Genomic DNA, 20,456 nt, shown 5'->3' with positions numbered 1-20,456 from the left:
CTAGGTCTTCCCTGAGTTCCAAAGAATTGCTGTATGACCCTGTGCTGTGCTTAGTCGCTCAGTCATGTCTGACTCTTTGTGACCCCATGGACTGTAGCCAGCCAGGATCCTCTGTCCATGGAGATTCTCCAGGCAAGAATATTGGACTGGGTTGCCATGCCCTCCTCCAGATAATCTTCCCAATCCAGGGATTGACTCCAGGTTGCCTGCATTGCAGGTAGATTCTTTACTGTCTGAGCCAGACACAGGCAGCTCAAATTTAATGTTTTGTGACAATCTAGAGGGATGAGAAGAGATACCCCATGTCCAAGGTGAGAGAAACCCAAGTAAGATGGTAGGTGTTGCGAGAGGGCACCAGAGGGCAAACACACTGACACCATAATCACAGAAAACTAGTCAATCTGATCACACAGACCACTGCCTTGTCTAACTCAATGAAACTAAGCCATGCCCTGTGAGGCCACCCAAGATAGACCGGTCATGATGGAGAGGTCTGACAGAATGTGGTCCACTGGAGAAAGGAATGGCAAACCACTTCAGTATTCTTGCCTTGAGAACCCCATGAACAGTATAAAAAGGCAAAATGATAGGATACTGAAAGAGGAACTCCCCAGGTCGGTAGGTGCCCAATATGCTACTGGACATCAGTGGAGAAATAACTCCAGAAAGAATGAAGGGATAGAGCCAAAGCAAAAACAATACCCAGTTATGGATGTGACTGGTGATAGGAGCAAGGTCTGATGCTGTAAAGAGCAATATGGCACAGGAACCTGGAATGTTAGGTCCATGAATCAAGGCAAATTGGAAGTGGTCAAACAGGAGATGGCAAGAGTGAATGTCAACATTCTAGGAATCAGTGAACTAAAATGGACTGGAATGGGTGAATTTAACTCAGACGACCATTATATCTACTACTGCGGGCAGGAATCCCTTATAAGAAATGGAGTAGCCATCACGGTCAACAAAAGAGCCTGAAATGCAGTACTTGGACAAAATCTCAAAAACAACAGAATGATCTCTGTTTGTTTCCAAGGCAAACCATTCAATATCACAGTAATCCAAGCCTATGCCCCAACCAGTAATGCTGAAAAAGCTGAAGTTGAACGGTTCTATGAAGACCTACAAGACCTTTTAGAACTAACACCCAAAAAACATGTCCTTTTCATTATAGAGGACTGGAATGCAAAAGTAAGAAGACAAGAAACACCTGGAGTAACTGGCAAATTTGGCCTTGGAATACGGAATGAAGCAGGGTAAAGGCTAATAGAGTTTTGCCAAGAAAATTCACTGGTCATAGCAAACACCCTCTTCTAACAACACAAGAGAAGGCTCTACACATGGACATCACCAGATGGTCAACACCGAAATCAGACTGATTATATTCTTTGCAGCCAAAGATGGAGAAGCTCTATACAGTCAGCAAAAACAAGACCAGGAGCTGACTGTGGCTCAGACCATGAACTCCTTATTGCCAAATTCAGACTTAAATTGAAGAAAGTAGGGAAAACCACTAGACCATTCAGGTATGACCTAATTAAAATCCCTTATGATTACACAGTGGAAGTGAGAAACAGATTTAAGGGCCTAGATCTGATAGACAGAGTGCCTGATGAACTATGGATGGAGATTCATGACATTGTACAGGAGACAGGGATCAAGATCATTCCCATGGAAAAGAAATGCAAAAAAGCAAAATGGCTGTCTGAGGAGGACTTACAAATAGCTGTGAAAAGAAGAGAAGTGAAAAGCAAAGGAGAAAAGAAAAGATATAAGCATCTGAATGCAAAGTTCCAAAGAATAGCAAGGAGAGATAAGAAAGCCTTCCTCAGCGATCAATGCAAAGAAATAGAGGAAAACAATAGAATGGGAAAGACTAGAGATCTCTTCAAGAAAATTAGAGATACCAAGGGAACATTTCATGCAAAGATGGGCTCAATAAACGACAGAAATGGTATGGACCTAACAGAAGCTGAAGATATTAAGAAGAGATGGCAAGAATACACAAAGGAACTGGACAAAAAAGATCTTCACGACCCAGATAATCATGATGGTGTGATCACTCACCTAAAGCCAGGCATGCTGGAATGTGAAGTCAAGTGGGCTTTAGAAAGCATCACTACGAACAAAGCAAGTGGGGGTGATGGAATTCCAGTTGAGCTATTTCAAATTCTGAGAGATGATGCTGTGAAAGTGCTGCACTCAATATGCCAGCAAATGTGGAAAACTCAGCAGTGGCCACAGGACTGGAAAAGGTCAGTTTTTATTCCAATCCAAAAGAAAGGCAATGCCAAAGAATGCTCAAACTACTGCACAATCGCACTCATCTCACACGCTAGTAAAGTAATGCTCAAAATTCTCCAAGCCAGGCTTCAGCAATACGTGAATCCTGAACTTTCTGATGTTCAAGCTGGTTTTAGAAAAGGCAGAGGAACCAGAGATCAAATTGCCAACATCTGCTCGATCATGGAAAAAGCAAGAGAGTTCCAGAAAACCATCTATTTCTGCTTTTACAGTCCTGTGGCCACTGCTGTTTTCCAAATTTGCTGGCATATTGAGTGCAGCACTTTCACAGCATCATCTCTCAGAATTTGAAATAGCTCAACTGGAATTCCATCACCCCCACTTGCTTTGTTCGTAGTGATGCCAAAGCCTTTGTGTGGATCACAATAAACTGTGGAAAATTCTTAAAGAGATGGGAACACCAGACTACCTGACCTGCCTCTTGAGAAACCTATATGCAGATCAGGAAGCAACAGTTAGAACTGGACATGGAACAACAGACTGGCTCCAAATAGGAAAAGGAGTACGTCAAGGCTGTATATTGTCACCCTGCTTATTTAACTTCTGTGCAGAGTACCTCATGAGAATCGCTGGGCTGGAAGAAGCACAAGCTGGAATCAAGATTGCCAGGAGAAATATCAGTAACCTCAGATATGCAGATGACACCACCCTTATGACAGAAAGTGAAGAGGAACTAAAAAGCCTCTTGATGAAAGTGAAAGAGGAGAGTGAAAAAGTTGGCTTAAAGCTCAACATTCAGAAAACGAAGATCATGGCATCTGGTCCCATCACTTCATGGGAAATAGATGGGGAAACAGTGGAAATAGTGGCTGACTTTATTTTTTGGGGTTCCAAAATCACTGCAGATGGTAAGTGCAGCCATGAAATTAAAAGACGCTTACTCCTTGGAAGGAAAGTTATGATCAACCTAGATAGCTAATTCAAAAGCAGAGACATTACTTTGCCAACAAAGGTCCATTTAGTCAAGGCTATGGTTTTTCCAGTGGCCATGTATGGATATGAGAGTTGGACTGTGAAGAAGGCTGAGCGCTGAAGAATTGATGCTTTTGAACTGTGGTGTTGGAGAAGACTCTTGAGAGTCCCTTGGACTGCAAGGAAGTCCAACCAGTCCATCCTAAAGGAGATCAGTCCTGGGTGTACATTGGAAGGACTGATGCTAAAGCTGAAACTCCAGTACTTTGGCCACCTCATGCGAAGAGTTGACTCATTGGAAAAGACCCTGATGCTGGGAGAGATTGGGGGCAGGAGGAGAAGGGGATGACAGAGGATGAGATGGCTGGATGGCATCACCGACTCAATGGGAATGAGTTTGAGTAAACTCCGGGAGTTGGTGATGGACAGGGACGTGCTGTGATTCATGGGGTTGCAAAGAGTCGGAGACGACTCAGGGACTCAACTGAACTGAGAGGGATGGGATGCGGGAGGGAAATGAGAGGGAGGTTCAAGAGGAGGAGGACATACATATACCAATGGCTGATTCATGTTGATATATGGCAGAAACCAACACAATATTGTAAAGCAACCATCCTCCAATTAAAAATTAATAAATTAAAAAATATTTCCCTCTCAGTGTAAGGTTATAATTCCATATTTCTGTAAGTGCATCAGAATCACCTTGGATTCTTATTGAAATGCACATTCCCCCTTCCTGCTTTGGATTATTACTGGAGAGAGGGGAGCTGATCTGAGGTGGACAGAGGGAGCTTTGTCTCCTCTTTTCATTTTTTTTCTTGGTGATTATTTTGAGGTCAGCAATATTAGCTGCTGGTTCAGCTAATCTGATCCCCTAACCAGATTTGTCCTCAAGAATTCGATGTAAATTTTCACCTCGATTTTTTTTGAAAAGGATTGGGCCTATTTGTTTAATTATATAGTGATACATATTAAAAATGCATTCTGGCAAGTTTTCAGAACTGATAACAATAACCCTGGAATGAGGTCGTGATATCAGATGACCACATGTTGATGATTCCATGATAGCACAGCTTTAAATCTCAGTGGTATGATCTTGCCTATGGCAATGAAGCAATAACTTTAAGGACACCCTAGGAAAACAACTTTATATCATCTGACAGGATATAGCTGTTCTTCAGTTCAGTTCAGTCACTCAGTCGTATCTGTCTCTTTGCGACCTTATGGACTGCAGCATGCCTGGCCTCCCCATCCATCAACTCCCAGAGCTTGCTCAGACTCATGTCCATTAAGTCAGTGATGCCATCCAACCATTTCATCCTCTGTCATCCCCTTCTCCTGCCTTCAATCCTTCCCAGCATCAGGGTCTTTTCCAATGAGTCAGTTCATCGAATCAGGTGGCCAAAGTATTAGAGCTTCAGTATCAGTCCTTCCAATGAATATTCAGAACTAATTTCCTTTAGGATTGACTGGTTGGATTGCCTTTCAGTCTAAGGGACTCTCAAGAGTGTTCTCCAGCACCACAGTTCAAAAACATCAATTCTTTGGTGCTCAGCTTTCCTTACTGTCCAACTCTCACATCCATACATGACTACTGGAAAAACCATAGCTTTGACTATATGGACCTTTATCAGTAATGTCTCTGTTTTTTCAATATACTGTCTAGGTTGGTCATAGCTTTTCTTTCAAGGAGCAAGTGTCTTTTAATTTCATGGCTGCAGTCACCATCTACAGTGATTTTGGAGCCCAAGTAAATAAAGTCCCTCACTGTTTCCATCGTTTCCACATCTATTTGCCGTGAAGTGATGGGACCAGATGCCATGATCTTAGTTTTTTTGAATGCTGAGTTTTAAGCCAGCTTTTTCACTCTCCTCTTTTACTTTCATCAAGAGGCTTTTTAGTTTCTTTTTGCTTTCTGCCATAAGGGTGGTGTCATTGGCATATCTGAGGTTATTGGTATTTCTCCAGCTTGTGCTTCATCCAGTCTGGCATTTCAAATGATGCACTCTGCAGATAAGTTAAATAAGCATGGTGACTGTTAGGTAGGTAGAATAGGGAAAAGGAGTCCAAAATGGCGGTGGCTAAAAGACAAGGAAGGGAAAAGCCCGCGAAAATAGAACAAAAGAAGGTCCAAGGACTGGAGTGAGGACCTCAGGTAAAACAAACAACACTCCTGGCTGGCCCAATTTACATAGGACAGGCCCAGGGAGAGATAAACATATAAATAGAGGAACCAAAGCTAGCTCGCTCTCTCTCCGGTGTGCTGCGGTGCTCTTCTCCTCGTGTCTTTGGATCGACCCTCATGCCTCGAAAATGGATTTTCCTGCTATCTTCTAAATAAAATAGAGCTGTAACACTGAGCTGTAACACTGATTTGTCTAAGAGCTATAACACGGTTTGTCCAAGACCCGAGAGCTGTGAAGCGCGGAGGGCTTTAATGTCCATTGCTCCAAATCTTTGTTGTGACGAAACAAAGAACCGAGGACATACACTCGCGTGACATCTATGGTGCCATGACTTGGATTTAACCTGGCCGAAACAATCTCTGCGCGGAAGAGGCCAAGCACAGCAGGAGCCCAACTCAGCAAAGCTCCCGTGCTAGAAGCAGAAGGCGAAGAAACCCAGCGCTGGGGAAGCCCCATCGTGCTGGAAAACGGGACAGGGAAAAACGAACTCAGCAGAAAGCTCACGTGGCCCAGTCTCAGATTCCAGAAGACCTCCGGTTAAGGTAAGAGGTCTTCGCTTCTATGGCTGGAGAGACCTTTACAATCTCTTGTTTCTTGTTTCCTCGAACCTCCCATAAACAGGCGGGTGGCAGGGGCACAATTGAGGGACTCTGGAGAGGCTACTCCTCAGCATGTCCCAAAGGCGCTATCTGCTGAGCCCCAGTAGCTGTTACCCAAGCCAGTGGGGGTTCTTCTGTCCTTTCTCTTCTCTGTGCCAAGGATCAGACCAATGAAATTGTGAGCACCGGTCAGATATTTAGCAAATTTTCCGGCGGGCTATGAAGGGGATTCTTTGGCACGTTTTTCCCACTGCTTTTTCCTCCTGTCCTTCAGCTCTCTCCCAGGACTCAAGCCCAGCCAAAAGTAATGAAACTCAGGCTCTAGGTCTCATTGCAAAAATTCATTGAGAGTCAAAGCGATAGATAAGAGGTAGACTTGTTAAGATTCAGAGAGAAGCGCCACACTCTACAGGATACAGGCCAAGAAATGCGGCCTGGCTAGGTTTTGCGAGGGTGAATTCATATGCTAATGAGTGAGAGGATCATCCCAGCCATTGGGGAACCACCCAGTCTTCCATCTTTTGACAGTGACTTGGAGGTGTCCTGCCACCTCTGGGTTTGTCTGTTGGCTTATAGATTGGGGATTAAGGTTTACTTGAATTTGACTTGTCATCTTGGATCCAATTGATTTTAATTGGTTTACATTATACCCTTGTGCTATGTCATTCTTTCAAAGGTTGTGCTCTGCCCCCTTCCCTCCTGTTTCATGCTCTTTTCCTGAGCCCCATCCAGACCCACAAGGTTGCCTCTACAGTCTTCTGGAGAGACAACCAGAAAATAGCTGGCCTTGGGAGGGAAATACTCTATAATATCCAACCCCCTAATCCTACCCAGTACTGGTCACACTGGAGGTCTTGGGGACACCAACTCCAGTCTGGGGGTCCCAGGAGGTCATCACGCCTTGACCTGCATAGGGATCTGGTCCTTGAAAGGTTGTCACACCTCAATCTGCTCAGGGATCCACTAGTCCCAGGGGTCCCAGGAGGTCGTCATGCCTGGACCTGCCCAGGGACCCAATTCTCGGGAGGCTGTCACACTTCGACCTGCCTGGGGATTCGATCTCTAGGAGGCTGTCACGCCTTAGCCTGACTGGGGATCTGCACCCTGACCCGGGGATGCCTGGCTCTCAGGTTGCAACAGTTCTGGGTAGGATAAGCTTCAGAAAGACTCACCCCTAAGGAAGTCTACTTAAGGAAACAAAAAGAAGCCTATTACTTGTGGGACTGTGCCCAGTCTCAACAATAACTCAGGAGCCCAATGAGAACCCCACTGCTTTTCTAGAAAGGCTAAAAGAGGCACTCCAAAAGTTTACCAATCTGGACTTAGACTCTTACAAGGGACAGGTGATTTTAAAGGACAAATTCCTGTCCCAATGTGCATCAGATATCAGAATTAAGTTACAACAGCTACAACAGCAGGATCCTGCTGCCTCTTTAGATGAGATGGTCCAGACAGCCACCAATACCTTTTGTAACAGAGAACAGGAGAAGGAAGCCAAGGCCCAGGAGAAGGAGAGAAAGAAAGAGACACGGCATGCCCAGATGCTGGCCACCCTTCAGGGAAGCCCTATGGCAAACCCCGAGTCCTTGAAGGACAAGGCACGAGACAAATGCCTGATCTGTAGACAGGCGGGGCATTGGGCCAAAGAGTGTCCAAACTGTGACAAGTCTCCTAGAATGGCTTGCCACAAGTGCCATCAACTGGGACACTGGGTGGCACTCTGCCCTGGGGACCCAAGAGCCTCAAGGTCAAGCGCCAAGCCTACCCTCACGATGCTTCAAGAGGACTGAAGCGGTCCGCTCCAGCCAGCCCGCCTGTCACAGATAACCATCAGGGGGCTGGAGCCAAGGGTGCAACTGGATGTGGCAGGTAGGTCCGAGAATTTCTTGGTTGCCACAGGGGCTACCTACTCTGTCTTGATCTCCTACTCCGGAGCCTTCTTCTCCCAAACCTGTACCATTGTGGGTGCTACAGGAAAAGCAACTACTAAAAGATTCACCCAAGCACTTCTTGGTTGCTGGGATGGACAAATATTTTCCCACCAGTTTCTGGTGGTCCCTGAGTGTCCTACTCCCTTATTGGGAAGAGATATACTCACTAAACTGGGAACCACACTTGTGATGGTAAGTTTTTTCAGCCCCTAGAGCTCTACAGCTCCTGGTTACTACTGAAGAACTCATTACACCTTCAATAGAGAGGGACCAAAAACTATGGGAAGACAAAATTAACCCCCAGGTGTGGGACCAGGGGATTCCTGGAAGAGCCCACCAAGTTGAACCGGTCATCATTGTCCTCTGAGATCCCACTCTGTTTCTTAACCGGAAACAATACCCTCTCAAAAGAGAGGCTCGGGAGGGACTACAGCCATTAATAAATAAATTCCTTGCTTGTGGGCTATTGGTCCCCACCAGTTCGCCATGTAACACCCCAAACCTGTCAGTAAAGAAAAAAGACGGAACCTGGCAAATGGTTCAAGATCTCCGGATCATAAATGAAGCTGTAGTCCCCCTCCATCCCACAGTACCCAAGCCCTATGTAATCTTGGGAAAAATCCCACCCAGTGCCAAGTGGTTTACAGTCGTGGATGTCAAAGATCCATTTTTTGCCTACCACTGGCTAAAGAATCCCAATATCTTTTTGCCTTTGACTGGGAGGTCCCAGGAGAAAAACACCAACAGATGACTTGGACAGTATTACCCCAGGGGTTCAGATATAGCCCCCACCTGGTTGGACAGGCCCTTAGCCGGGATCTCCTAGATCTGGACCTGGGACCTAATGGGAAAATATTATAATACATAGATGACCTACTAATCTGCTCTCCAGATGAGAAAAGTGCCCAACAACATGCAATTCATGTTCTAAACTTGGCAGAAAGGGGATATAAAGTCTCCCATGCTAAGGCACAGATGGTCGAGACAAAGGTCACTTACCTGGGAGTTCAGATTATACACGGGTCCAGGAGGGTCCAGGAGGCTGTCCTCTGAACGGGTACAAGGAATCCTCCAGTTGCCCTCCCTCACGACTTGAACACAATTGCGAGCTTTCCTGGGGCTAACTGGATATTGTAGAATCTGAATACCCAACTATGGTTTAATTGCCCCAACCCTTATATGAAAGCTTAAAGGGACGAGATGATTCAATCCCACTGATGTGGGAAACTCCTCAAAAGAAGGCAGAGGCTACACTAAAACAGGCCTTAACTCAGGCACCTGCCTTGAGGTTGCCAGGCCCAGAAGAAGCATTCCAACTTTATGTCCATGAAAGAGAGGGAATAGCCTTGGGAGTGTTAACTCAAAGGTTGGGGTCTGAGCCCCAGCCTGTAGCTTACTTATCCAAGAGGCTCGATTCAACCGTCCGGGGCTGGCCCCCCTGCCTTCGAAATCTTGCAGCTATTGCAATCATGATAGAAGATGCTTTAAAACTCTCCTTTGGGGGCAAACTAACTATTTTTACCAGCCACCAAGTAAAATAACTCCTAAATGGGAGAGGCCATTTATGGATGTCTGATCAAAGAATCCTCAGATATCAAGTAATGCTGATGGAAAATCCAGGCCTCACTATATCCCCTTGTGAGGTTCTTAACCCAGCCACCCTCCTCCCTACCCCTGAGGGCTCTCTCCCCTTTCACTCTTGTCTAGAAATCTTGGACCACTGGAAAAAACCCCAAGAGGGATTGTCAGAAGATCCTCTGACCAATCCTGAGGAAATCTGGTACACTGATGGAAGCAGCTTTGTCTTGGATGAAAAAAAGGAGAGCTGGGTATGCAGTAGTCTCCAATTTTGAGACCATAGAGGCTAAGCCTCTGCCAGGAGGTACTTCAGATCAATTAGCTGAGCTCATAGCCCTGACTCGAGCTTTAGAGCTGGGAAAAGGAAAAAGAATAGCCATTTACACTGACTCCAAGTATGCTATGCCTTTCTGGTGCTACATGCACAAGCGGCTATTTGGAAAAAAAGGGGCCACTTGACCACCTGAGGGTACCCAATCAAATATGGTGATCAGATTCTTCGACTCTTGGAGGCAGTCCACCTGCCCACTGAGGTTTCAGTCTCCCACTGTAAAGGACACCAAAAAGGGAGCACAGAAGTGGCATGAAGGAACCAAGCAGCTAATCAGGCAGCTAGGAGAGCAGCATTACAGAACCATGACCTAATAGGGATTGCCACCTTAGTTCCACAGACTAATTTGCCAGAAACTCCTTCATATACTGAAGGTGAGGCTCTTAAAGCTAAGAGCGAGGGCTTTCAAGAAGATCATATGGGGTGGTTCCAAAAGGAGGGACTCCTTTTTCTGCCTGGGAATCTCCAACGGAAGTTGGTTAACTCCTTACATGCCACTACTCATTTAGGAGAAAAGGCCCTCCAAAGATTACTAGGAAGGTCCTTCAGAGGAACAGGCTTCCAAACAACTATAAGACAGCTGGTCTCCTCTTGTCCCACTTGCCAATTAAACAACCCCCAAGGAGCTCGAAGACCCCAGCTGGCCCAGCCTGTCCAACGACATGAGGCCTACCCAGGAGAGGACTGGCAGATGGACTTCATCCAGATGACAGTTTCTCAAGGGTATAAATACCTATTAGTCATGATAGATACGTTCATAGGATGGATTGAAAGCTTTCCCACCTGGACTGAGAAGGCTGAGGAGGTGGTAAAAAAATTGCTCCATGAAATCATTCCAAGATTTGGTCTGCCCAGGTCATTACAAAGTGACAGTGGGACATCATTTACTTCTAAGGTCACCCAAGGGGTCTCGAAAGCATTGGGCATTACTTATTTCCATTGTGCCTGGAGGCCTCAATCTTCAGGGGAAGTAGAAAGAGCCAATCAATTCTTAAAATCAGTGATAAAAAAAGATAACCCAGGAGACCTCCCTGGGATAGAAGGAGGCTTTACCAATAGCTCTCCTCTGCACCCGCATTGCCCCTAAGGAACAGGTTGGTCTTAGTCCTTATGAGATGCTATATGCGAGACCTTTTGTTTATGTCAATGACCTCTTCCTATATCCAGAGGTTCAGACCCTCCAGTCTTATACCATGGCCATTGGGCAATTCCAACAGGATATACGCTTGTGGGGTATGAACCAGTACCCAAAAGATTCTAAAGAGTCACCACTATATGTTCCAGGGACTCAAGTCCTAATTAAAGTCTGGAAAGATGGGTCCCCAAAGGCTTAACTCCAGCCCACATGGAAGGGCCCCTTCCCTGTAATACTTTCTACCCCCACAGCAGTCAAGGTACCAGGATATGACTCCTGGATTCACTACTCACGAGTCAAGCTGTGGAAGAAAACAGAAGAGGACACTCAATACACCTGTGAGCCCCTGGGAGATCTCAGATACCTATACAGAACTACAAATGAGTGCCATTCCAATGAACACACCCAAAATCTGGTTTCTGGAGATAAGATTTCTCAGGGTAACTCTAAAGAGCTAACACAGCTTGACCGAGACTATACTCCAAAACAGACAGGAACCATCCTGGCCATGTGAATTTAAAATTGACTAATGTCCCTACTAGTCCTTGTTATTCCATATTGATGATGCTTATGATTATTCCATGTACTGTCAATTGTCTAACCTGATTTGTCTCTGCCCAGGTCAACAAGCTACAATATGCAGTGTCAGTTCAACAAAGATAAAAAACTACAGCCGACCACGGAAAATATCACACAACCTTAGGTGGACACCACTATAAGGACTCTGAGGCTTGAGACTAGCAAGAGGGGGAGGCCCAATACACCTCGCCATCCCAGTTCAGCAGGAAGTAGCCAGAAAGACCTCGAAGCCTCTATTCCCAAAGAATTGGGCCTCCCATCTCTTGAGGGGGGAATGTTAGGTAGGTAGAATAGGGAAAAGGAGTCCAAAATGGCGGTGGCTAAAAGACAAGGAAGGGAAAAGCCCACGAAAAGAGAACAAAGAAAGGTCAAAGGAAGGTCCGAGGACCAGAGTGAAGACTTTAGGTAGAATAAACAGCACTCCTGGCTAAGCCCAATTTGCATAGGGCAGGCCCAGGTGGAGGAAAAAACATATAAAAGGAGGAGCCAAAGCACTTTCTCTCTCTCTCCCATGTGTGTGTGCTCTTTTTCTCTCTCTCTCCCTCCCCCACATGCTCTTCCACTCTCTTCTCTTAGAGTCTTTGGGTTGGCATGCCCTCATGCTTCAAGGATGGATTCTCCTGATACCTTCTAAATAAAATAGAGCTGTAACACTGATTTGCCTAAGAGCTATAACACGGTTTGTCCAAGACCTGAGAGCTGTGATGCACCGAGGGTTTTCATGTCCGTCACTCCAAATCTTTGTTGTGATGAGACAAAGAACCGAGGAACATACACTCGCATAACAGGGACAATATACAACGTTGATGTACTCCTTTCCCAATTTGGAACCAGTTCGTAGTTCCATGTCTAGTTCTAACTGTTGCTTCTTGACCTGCATACAGATTTCTCAGGAGTCAGGTAAGGAGGTCGCATATTCCCATCTCTTGAAGAATTTTCCACAGCTTATTGTGATCCACTGAGTCAAAGGCTTTAGTCAATAAAGCAGATGTAGATGTTTTTGTGGAATTCTCTTGCTTTATTTTTGTTGTTGTTCTTACTGAAGTATAGTTGCTTTACAATACTGTGTTAGTTTCAGGTGTATAGAATAGAAATTTTAGTACTTTTGCAGGTCATATTTCATTATTACAAGATAAAGAGTATGTGAGCAGGTAAGGTGGGTGGGTGGGACTCCCCAGAAAAAGAGAACCAGGAATGGCTTTCTTGACAAAAAAGCCATCTGTGATCTAAGCCAGGCCACAATGCTTGCCCTTGAACAGGTCTCAGTAAATAATTAAAAAAATATATATTTTAAAACTTTTGTTACCACTATTTATTTTTCCTTCATAGCTCTCTTTCATTTAACCATTCATTCAATAAGTATTCATTGATTGCCTACTATTGTACAATGCGAGTAGTAAATAATGATTGTAAGAGAAAAAAAGAATGCAGGGACAAAGGAAAAGCAGTCGTAAAGCAAGAGTTCAGCGATAAAGATCAGATCAGATCAGATCAGTCGCTCAGTCATGTCCGACTCTTTGTGACCCCATGAATCGCAGCACACCAGGCCTCCCTGTCCATCATCAACTCCCGGAGTTCACTCAGACTCATGTCCATCGAGTCAGTGATGCCATCCAGCTATCTCATCCTCTGTCGTCCCCTTCTCCTGCCCCCAATCCCTCCCAGCATCAGAGTCTTTTCCAATGAGTCAACTCTTCACATGAGGTGGCCAAAGTACTGGAGTTTCAGCTTCAGCATCATTCCTTCCAAAGAAATCCCAGGGCTGATCTCCTTCAGAATGGACTGGTTGGATCTCCTTGCAGTCCAAGGAAATCTCAAGAGTCTTCTCCAACACCACAGTTCAAAAGCATCAATTCTTCGGCGCTCAGCCTTCTTCAGAGTCCAACTCTCACATCCATACATGACCACAGGAAAAACCATAGCCTTGACTAGATGAACCTTTATTGGCAAAGTAATGTCTCTGCTTTTGAATTAGCTATCTAGGTTGATCATAACTTTCCTTCCAAGGAGTAAGCGTCTTTTAATTTCATGGCTGCAGTCACCATCTGCAGTGATTTTGGAGCCCAGAAAAATAAAGTCTGACACTGTTTCCACTGTTTCCCCATCTATTTCCCATGAAGAGATGGGACCGGATGCCATGATCTTAGTTTTCTGAATGTTGAGATTTAAGCCAACTTTTTCACTCTCCACTTTCACTTTCATCAAGAGGCTTTTTAGTTCCTCTTCACTTTCTGCCATAAGGGTGGTGTCATCTGCATATCTGAGGTTATTGATATTTCTCCTGGCAATCTTGATTCCAGCTTGTGTTTCTTCCAGCCCAGCGTTTCTCATGATGTACTCTGCATAGAAGTTAAATAAACAGGGTGACAATATACAGCCTTGACGTACTCCTTTTCCTATATGCAACCAGTCTGTTGTTCCATGTCCAGTTCTAACTGTTGCTTCCTGACCTGCATACACATTTCTCAACAGGCAGATCAGGTGGTCTGGTATTCCCATCTCTTGAAGAATTTTCCACAGTTTATTGTGATCCACACAGTCAAAGGCTTTGGCATAGTCAATAAAGCAGAAATAGATGGTTTTCTGGAACTCTTGCTTTTTCCATGATCCAGCGGATGTTGGCAATTTGATCTCTGGTTCCTCTGCCTTTTGTAAAACCAGCTTGAACATCAGGAAGTTCACGGTTCACATATTGCTAAAGCCTGGCTTGGAGAATTTTGAGCATTACTTTACTAGCGTGTGAGATGAGTGCGATTGTGCAGTAGTTTGAGCATTCTTTGGCATTGCCTTTCTTTGGGATTGGAATGAAAACTGACCTTTTCCAGTCCTGTGGCCACTGCTGAGTTTTCCACATTTGCTGGCATATTGAGTGCAGCACTTTCACAGCATCATCTTTCAGGATTTGAAATAGCTCAACTGGAATTCTATCACCTCCACTAGCTTTGTTAGTAGTGATACTTCCTAAGGCCCACTTGACTTCACATTCCAGCATGCCTGGCTCTAGGTCAGTGATCACACCATCGTGATTATCTGGGTCGTGAAGATCTTTTTTGTACAGTTCTTCTGTGTATTCTTGCCATCTCTTCTTAATATCTTCAGCTTCTGTTAGGTCCATACCATTTCTGTCGTTTATTGAGCCCATCTTTGCATGAAATGTTCCTTTGGTATCTCTGATTTTCTTGAAGAGATCTCTAGTCTTTCCCATTCTGTTGTTTTCCTCTATTTCTTTGCATTGATCGCTGAAGAAGGCTTTCTGATCTCTTCTTGCTAGTCTTTGGAACTCTGCATTCAGATGCTTATATCTTTCCTTTTCTCCTTTGCTTTTCACTTCTCTTCTTTTCACAGCTATTTGTAAGTCCTCCTCAGACAGCCATTTTGCTTTTTTACATTTCTTTTCCATGGGAATGATCTTGATCCCTGTCTCCTGTACAATGTCATGAACCTTATTCCATAGTTCATCAGGCACTCTATCTATCAGATCTAGGCCCTTAAATCTATTTCTCACTTCCACTGTATAATCATAAGGGATTTGATTTAGGTCATACCTGAATGGTCTAGTGGTTTTCCCTACTTTCTTCAATTTAAGTCTGAATTTGGCAATAAGGAGTTCATGGTCTGAGCCACAGTCAGCTCCTGGTCTTGTTTTTGCTGACTGTATAGAGCTTCTCCATCTTTGGCTGCAAAGAATATAATCAATCTGATTTCAGTGTTGACCATCTGGTGATGTCCATGTGTAGAGTCTTCTCTTGTGTTGTTGGAAGAGGGTGTTTGTTATGACCAGTGCATTTTCTTGGCAAAACTCTATTAGCCTCTACCCTGCTTCATTCCGTATTCCAAGGCCAAATTTGCCTGTTACTCCAGGTGTTTCTTGACTTCTTACTTTTGCATTCCAGTCCTCTATAATGAAAAGGACATGTTTTTTGGGTGTTAGTTCTAAAAGGTCTTGTAGGTCTTCATAGAACCGTTCAACTTCAGCTTTTTCAGCATTACTGGTTGGGGCATAGACCTGGATGACTGTGATATTGAATGGTTTGCCTTGGAAACGAACAAAGATAATTCTGTCATTTTTGAGATTGCATCCAAGTACTGCATTTCGGACTCTTGTTGACCATGATGGCTACTCCATTTCTTCTGAGGCATTCCTGCCCACAGTAGTAGATATAATGGTCATCTGAGTTAAATTCACCCATTCCAGTCCATTTCAGTTTGCTGATTCCTAGAATGTCAACATTCACTCTTGCCATCTCTTGTTTGACCACTTCCAAGTTGCCTTGATTCATGGACCTGACATTCCAGGTTCCTATGCAATATTGCTCTTTACAGCATCGGACCTTGCTTCTATCACCAGTCACATCCACAGCTGGGTATTCTTTTTGCTTTGGCTCCATCTCTTCATTCTTTCTGGAGTTATTTCTCCACTGATCTCCAGTAGCAACCCCACATCCAAGGAGCCATGGCTGCGCCGGCGCAGGAGGGCCTAGAGGAGCTATCCCACTTTGAAGGACAGGAAGGGTGGCAGTGAGGAGATACCCCTCGTCCATGGTAAGGAGCAATGGCTGCGCTTTGCTGGAGCAGCCGTGAAGAGATACCCCATGCCCAAGGTAAGAGAAACCCAAGTAAGACAGTAGGTGTTGCAAAAGGGCATCAGAAGGCAAACACACTGAAACCATACTCACAGAAAACTAGTCAATCTAATCACACTAGGACCACAGCCTTGTCTAACTCAATGAAACTAAGCCATGCCCGTGGGGCAAAACAAGACAGGCGGGTCATGGTGGAGAGATCTGACAGAATGTGGTCCACTGGAGAAGGGAATGGCAAACCACTTCAGTATTCTTGCCTTCAGAACCCCATGAACAGTATGAAAAGGCAAAATGATAGGATACTGAAAGAGAAACTCCCCAGGTCAGTAGGTGCCCAATATGCTACTGGAGATCAGCAATAAAACAGAATCCTAATTCCTCCTCAAGGGATGTGGATAGCAATCTGATACAGATCTTAGGTTCAGCAGAAGACTCCACCCACATGGAGGGCTGTGACTATGTGCTTTGATCCCAGCCTGCTCAGAGCCTAAGGAAAGATGATAAGACCTTATCTGATCCTTGTGATTTCAATCAACTAAAGCTGGTCAAGCTGGAATCAAGATTGAAAGAAATATTGAGAGAAATATCAGTAACCTCAGATATACAGATGACACCATCCTTATGGCAGAAAGTGAAGAGGAACTAAAGAGCCTCTTGATGAAAGTGAAAGAGGAGAGTGAAGAAGTTGGCTTAAAGCTCAACATTTAGAAAACTAAGATCATGGCATCTAGTCCCACCACTTCATGGCAAATAGATGGGAAAACAGTGGAAACAGTGTCAGACTTTATTTTGGGGGGCTCCAAAATCACTGCAGATGGTGATTGCAGCCATGAAATTAAAGGACACTTACTCCTTGGAAGGAAAGTTATGACCACCTTAGATAGCATATTCAAAAGCAGAGACATTGCTTTGCCAACAAAGGTCCGTTTAGTCAAGGCTATGGTTTTTCCTGTGGTCATGTATGGATGTGAGAGTTGGACTGTGAAGAAAGCTGAGCACCGAAGAATGGATGCTTTTGAACTGTGGTGTTGGAGAAGACTCTTGAGAGTCCCTTGGCCTGCAAGGACATCCAACCAGTCCATTCTAAAGGAGACCAGTCCTGGGTGTTCATTGGAAGGACTGATGCTGAGGCTGAAACTCCAATACTTTGGCCACCTCATGCAAAGAGTTGACTCATTGGAAAAGACCCTGATGCTGGGAGGGATTGGGGGCAGGAGGAGAAGGGGACGACAGAGGATGAGATGGCTGGATGGCATCACCGACTCAATGCACATGAGTTTGGGTGAATTCCGGGAGTTGGTGATGGACAGGGAGGTCTAGCGTGCTGCGATTCATGGGGTCGCAAAGAGTTGGACAAGACTGAGTGACTGAATTGACTGAAAGCTTGGACTCTGGTCAACATTTACCCTGATTCTATGCAGAATTCTCCTCTGCTCAAGCCCCTTCATGAATACACATATACCAAACCACTCCCCATCTCACTACCACTCCCCCTGCCCCAGGCCAGTTTTGCTGTTTGGGGAGACACCACTTTGGAAAAGATCCTCCATGGTCTCCTTACTTGCTGTAAGTAATAAATCCTTGCTTTTCCTGATCTTTGGCTTCATTGTAACTTTTGACTAGATACCCACCAAGAGGCAAATGCAGTTTTTGGGTAACAGGTATAATTCCCTGGGCTATACAACATATCTTTGTTGGGTAAACCTATGGCTGATTCATGTTGATGTTTGGTAGAAACCAACACAATACTGTAAAGCAATTATCGTTCAATTAAAAATAAATAAAAAATATATCTTTGTTGCTTATCTATTGTAAATGTAGCAGTTTGTATCTGTTAATCCCAATCCCTAATTTGTTCCTCCTGCTTTCTCTCCTCCTTTTGGTAACCACAAGCTTGTTTTCTGTATCTAACAGGATATATTTGAGTAATGAAAGAAAATACTTCATGTAGAGACCATTCAAATTATGGCTTACATGATAGAGTAGAAAAAAATTGAAAGTTGCTTAAGACACAATTGTTGTATATGAGTTCAAAATATTTAGGAAGAAAGTTTTTACTGGTTCTAAGTTATGTTTTAAGACATGTGGGCCCAAAAAGAAAGATGATAACATTTGTTTTTCTGAGTGCAAGCATCATGTATAGGCATGAACTTTTATAGTGTCATTATTTGTCTTTTGAATTGGTTTTATTGGTTTGTAATACTCAGTGCTGATTTTGTATACAGTGAACTACAGTGTTTCCATTTTCTGAAATATCTTGATTTAGGACAGATATCATGCACAGACCCTGCTTTATCACACTCAAACATCATGATAATCCAGTGAAACTGATATTATTATATCATTTTCCAGATGAGGAAATTGAGACTCAAAGAAGTTCTCCAAGTCATATAGCTGGTAAATGGTGATGGTGTAATTCAGATGAGATCTGTGTATCTCAAAGCCTGAACCATTCTTCTAGTTTCAGAAACTAAAAACTTTTAGGCTCTATCCTCTACCTGGACCAAGATGAACTGTATGTAATATGTTTATTGATGTTTAAAGATGACCTGGCTGAAGGTGACTACTATTCTGTGTGTACTGAAGCAGCTAAGACCAGCGTGTGACTGTCACAGGGACAGGATATTTGGACAAGAATAAAAAGGCCCAACCCTGTGTGGAGGTTTGTGCCATACACTGATGGGTGAGGCTGGGTGACAAGTCTGCTGGCTTGCAGGGCCCTGGAGGGTCCTAGTAGCCCCCTTGCTTTTTTTTTTTTTGGTTGTGCCAGCTCAGTGTGTGGCACAGTTCCTCAATCAGGTTTTGAACCCAGGCCACTACAGTGAAAACACGGAAACCTAACCACTGGACTACAAGGAAATTCATGCCCCATTGCTAGTTTAATTGCACATAAAGATGAGCCTTCACAAGGAGGGCCTGTAAGGTCCATTCTGTCTCCACAGCATCTTGGTGGATACTGGCAGTACACTGGGCTTCCCTGGTGCTCAGTCAGTAAAGAATCTGTGTGCAGTGCGGGAGACCTGGATTTGATCCCTGGGTTGGGAAGATCCCCTGGAGGAGGGCATGGCAACCCACTCTCGAAATCTTGCCTGGAGAATCCCATGAACAGAGGAGCCTGACAGGCTACAGTACATAGGGTCACAAAGAGTCAGACACGACTGAGCGACTAAGCACACTAAGCACATGCACACACAGGGGTACAGAGGAAACTGGGACTGTGGTGAGGCAGCAGTGCTACCTCTTCCCCAAGGACAGCAGACAGCCCCTCCCCACTCCAGAGAGCCTCCTAATCACTTGATCTGGCCTGTGACACTTATGCTGTTTGACACACAGGACAAGGTGGTCAAGCAAAGCATCGCTCTGGCTCCACCACCCTCTCCCATCACAGTATACTTGAGATGTGTTCCTTCCCACCTGTGGTCTCAGTCCTGTTCTCATTCCCAAACCAAACAGGAGTTGCTCAGCGAGTGGCAGCCCATGTTCTATTGCTCAGCATCCAACCTTTTAGTCTTGCTATCTAATCTAGAGCCTGGCTGGTCATTCATATCACTTTAGGAAATATTTAGACTCATGGGAATCAAGTCCTGAGTTAATAGGAAAGAGGAATGATAAATATATTTTCCACTGGGAAAAAAAGGAACATGAAAGGTTCAGAACTTAGAGGACTTTTAGGAAGGGTCAATGATGCCCTAAATTATACACCTAGGAGAAATGAGGAGGCTAAATACAGAAGTTATTCTGAGGGAGATTGGAGGGTGAGTCAGGTAGACCACTGACTTGGCAGATGGAAGGTGAGGGGTGGCAGGGAAGTGGAATTTCTTTCTTTTTTCACCACCTATGCAAAGTTCCTCAAATGTTGATGAGATTCTGAAGCTTGTGAAAATGGAGCTTCATGGACCCTACCCTTGGAGCCTCTGACTGTCCTGCTGGGATAAGCCTCCAGCATGTGTATATTCCCGGGCATTTCACAGTGTTCACATCGCTTGGTCTGAAGGCCAAATCTTGAGAATTACTGCTATCCTGTGATCTGACAGATGTGTCACAGATTTAAAAAAATAATAATTAATTTATTTTTCGCTGTGCTGGGTCTTCATTGCTGCACTGGCTTTTCTCTAGTCATGGCGAGTGGGGGCTACTCGCCAGTTGTGGTGTGCAGGCCTCTCATTTCAGTGGCTTCTCTTGTTTCAGAGCACAGCTCTAGGGTGTACAACCTTCAGCAGTTGCAGCATGTGGGCTCAGTAGTTGAGCTCTCTAGAGCACAGGCTCACTAGCTGTGGCACTCCAGCTTAGCTGCTCCTCCACATGAGGAATTTCTCAGACC

The 20,456-nt window shown here is 44.6% G+C and overlaps 1 protein-coding gene across 12 annotated transcripts in view; it reads right to left on the bottom strand.

Annotated features, from left to right (window-relative positions):
- RFTN2 (raftlin family member 2) overlaps positions 1-20,456 on the bottom strand; it is a 77,511-nt gene that overhangs the window by 19,750 nt on the left and 37,305 nt on the right. The gene's annotated exons all lie outside the window — the stretch shown is intronic.

Source organism: Bos grunniens, chromosome 2, assembly GCF_055505025.1.
Source record: "Bos grunniens cultivar Pamir isolate PY7600 chromosome 2, Bosgru_T2T1.0, whole genome shotgun sequence".
NCBI lineage: Eukaryota > Metazoa > Chordata > Mammalia > Artiodactyla > Bovidae > Bos > Bos grunniens.
This window is presented reverse-complemented; position numbering and strand designations above follow the sequence as displayed.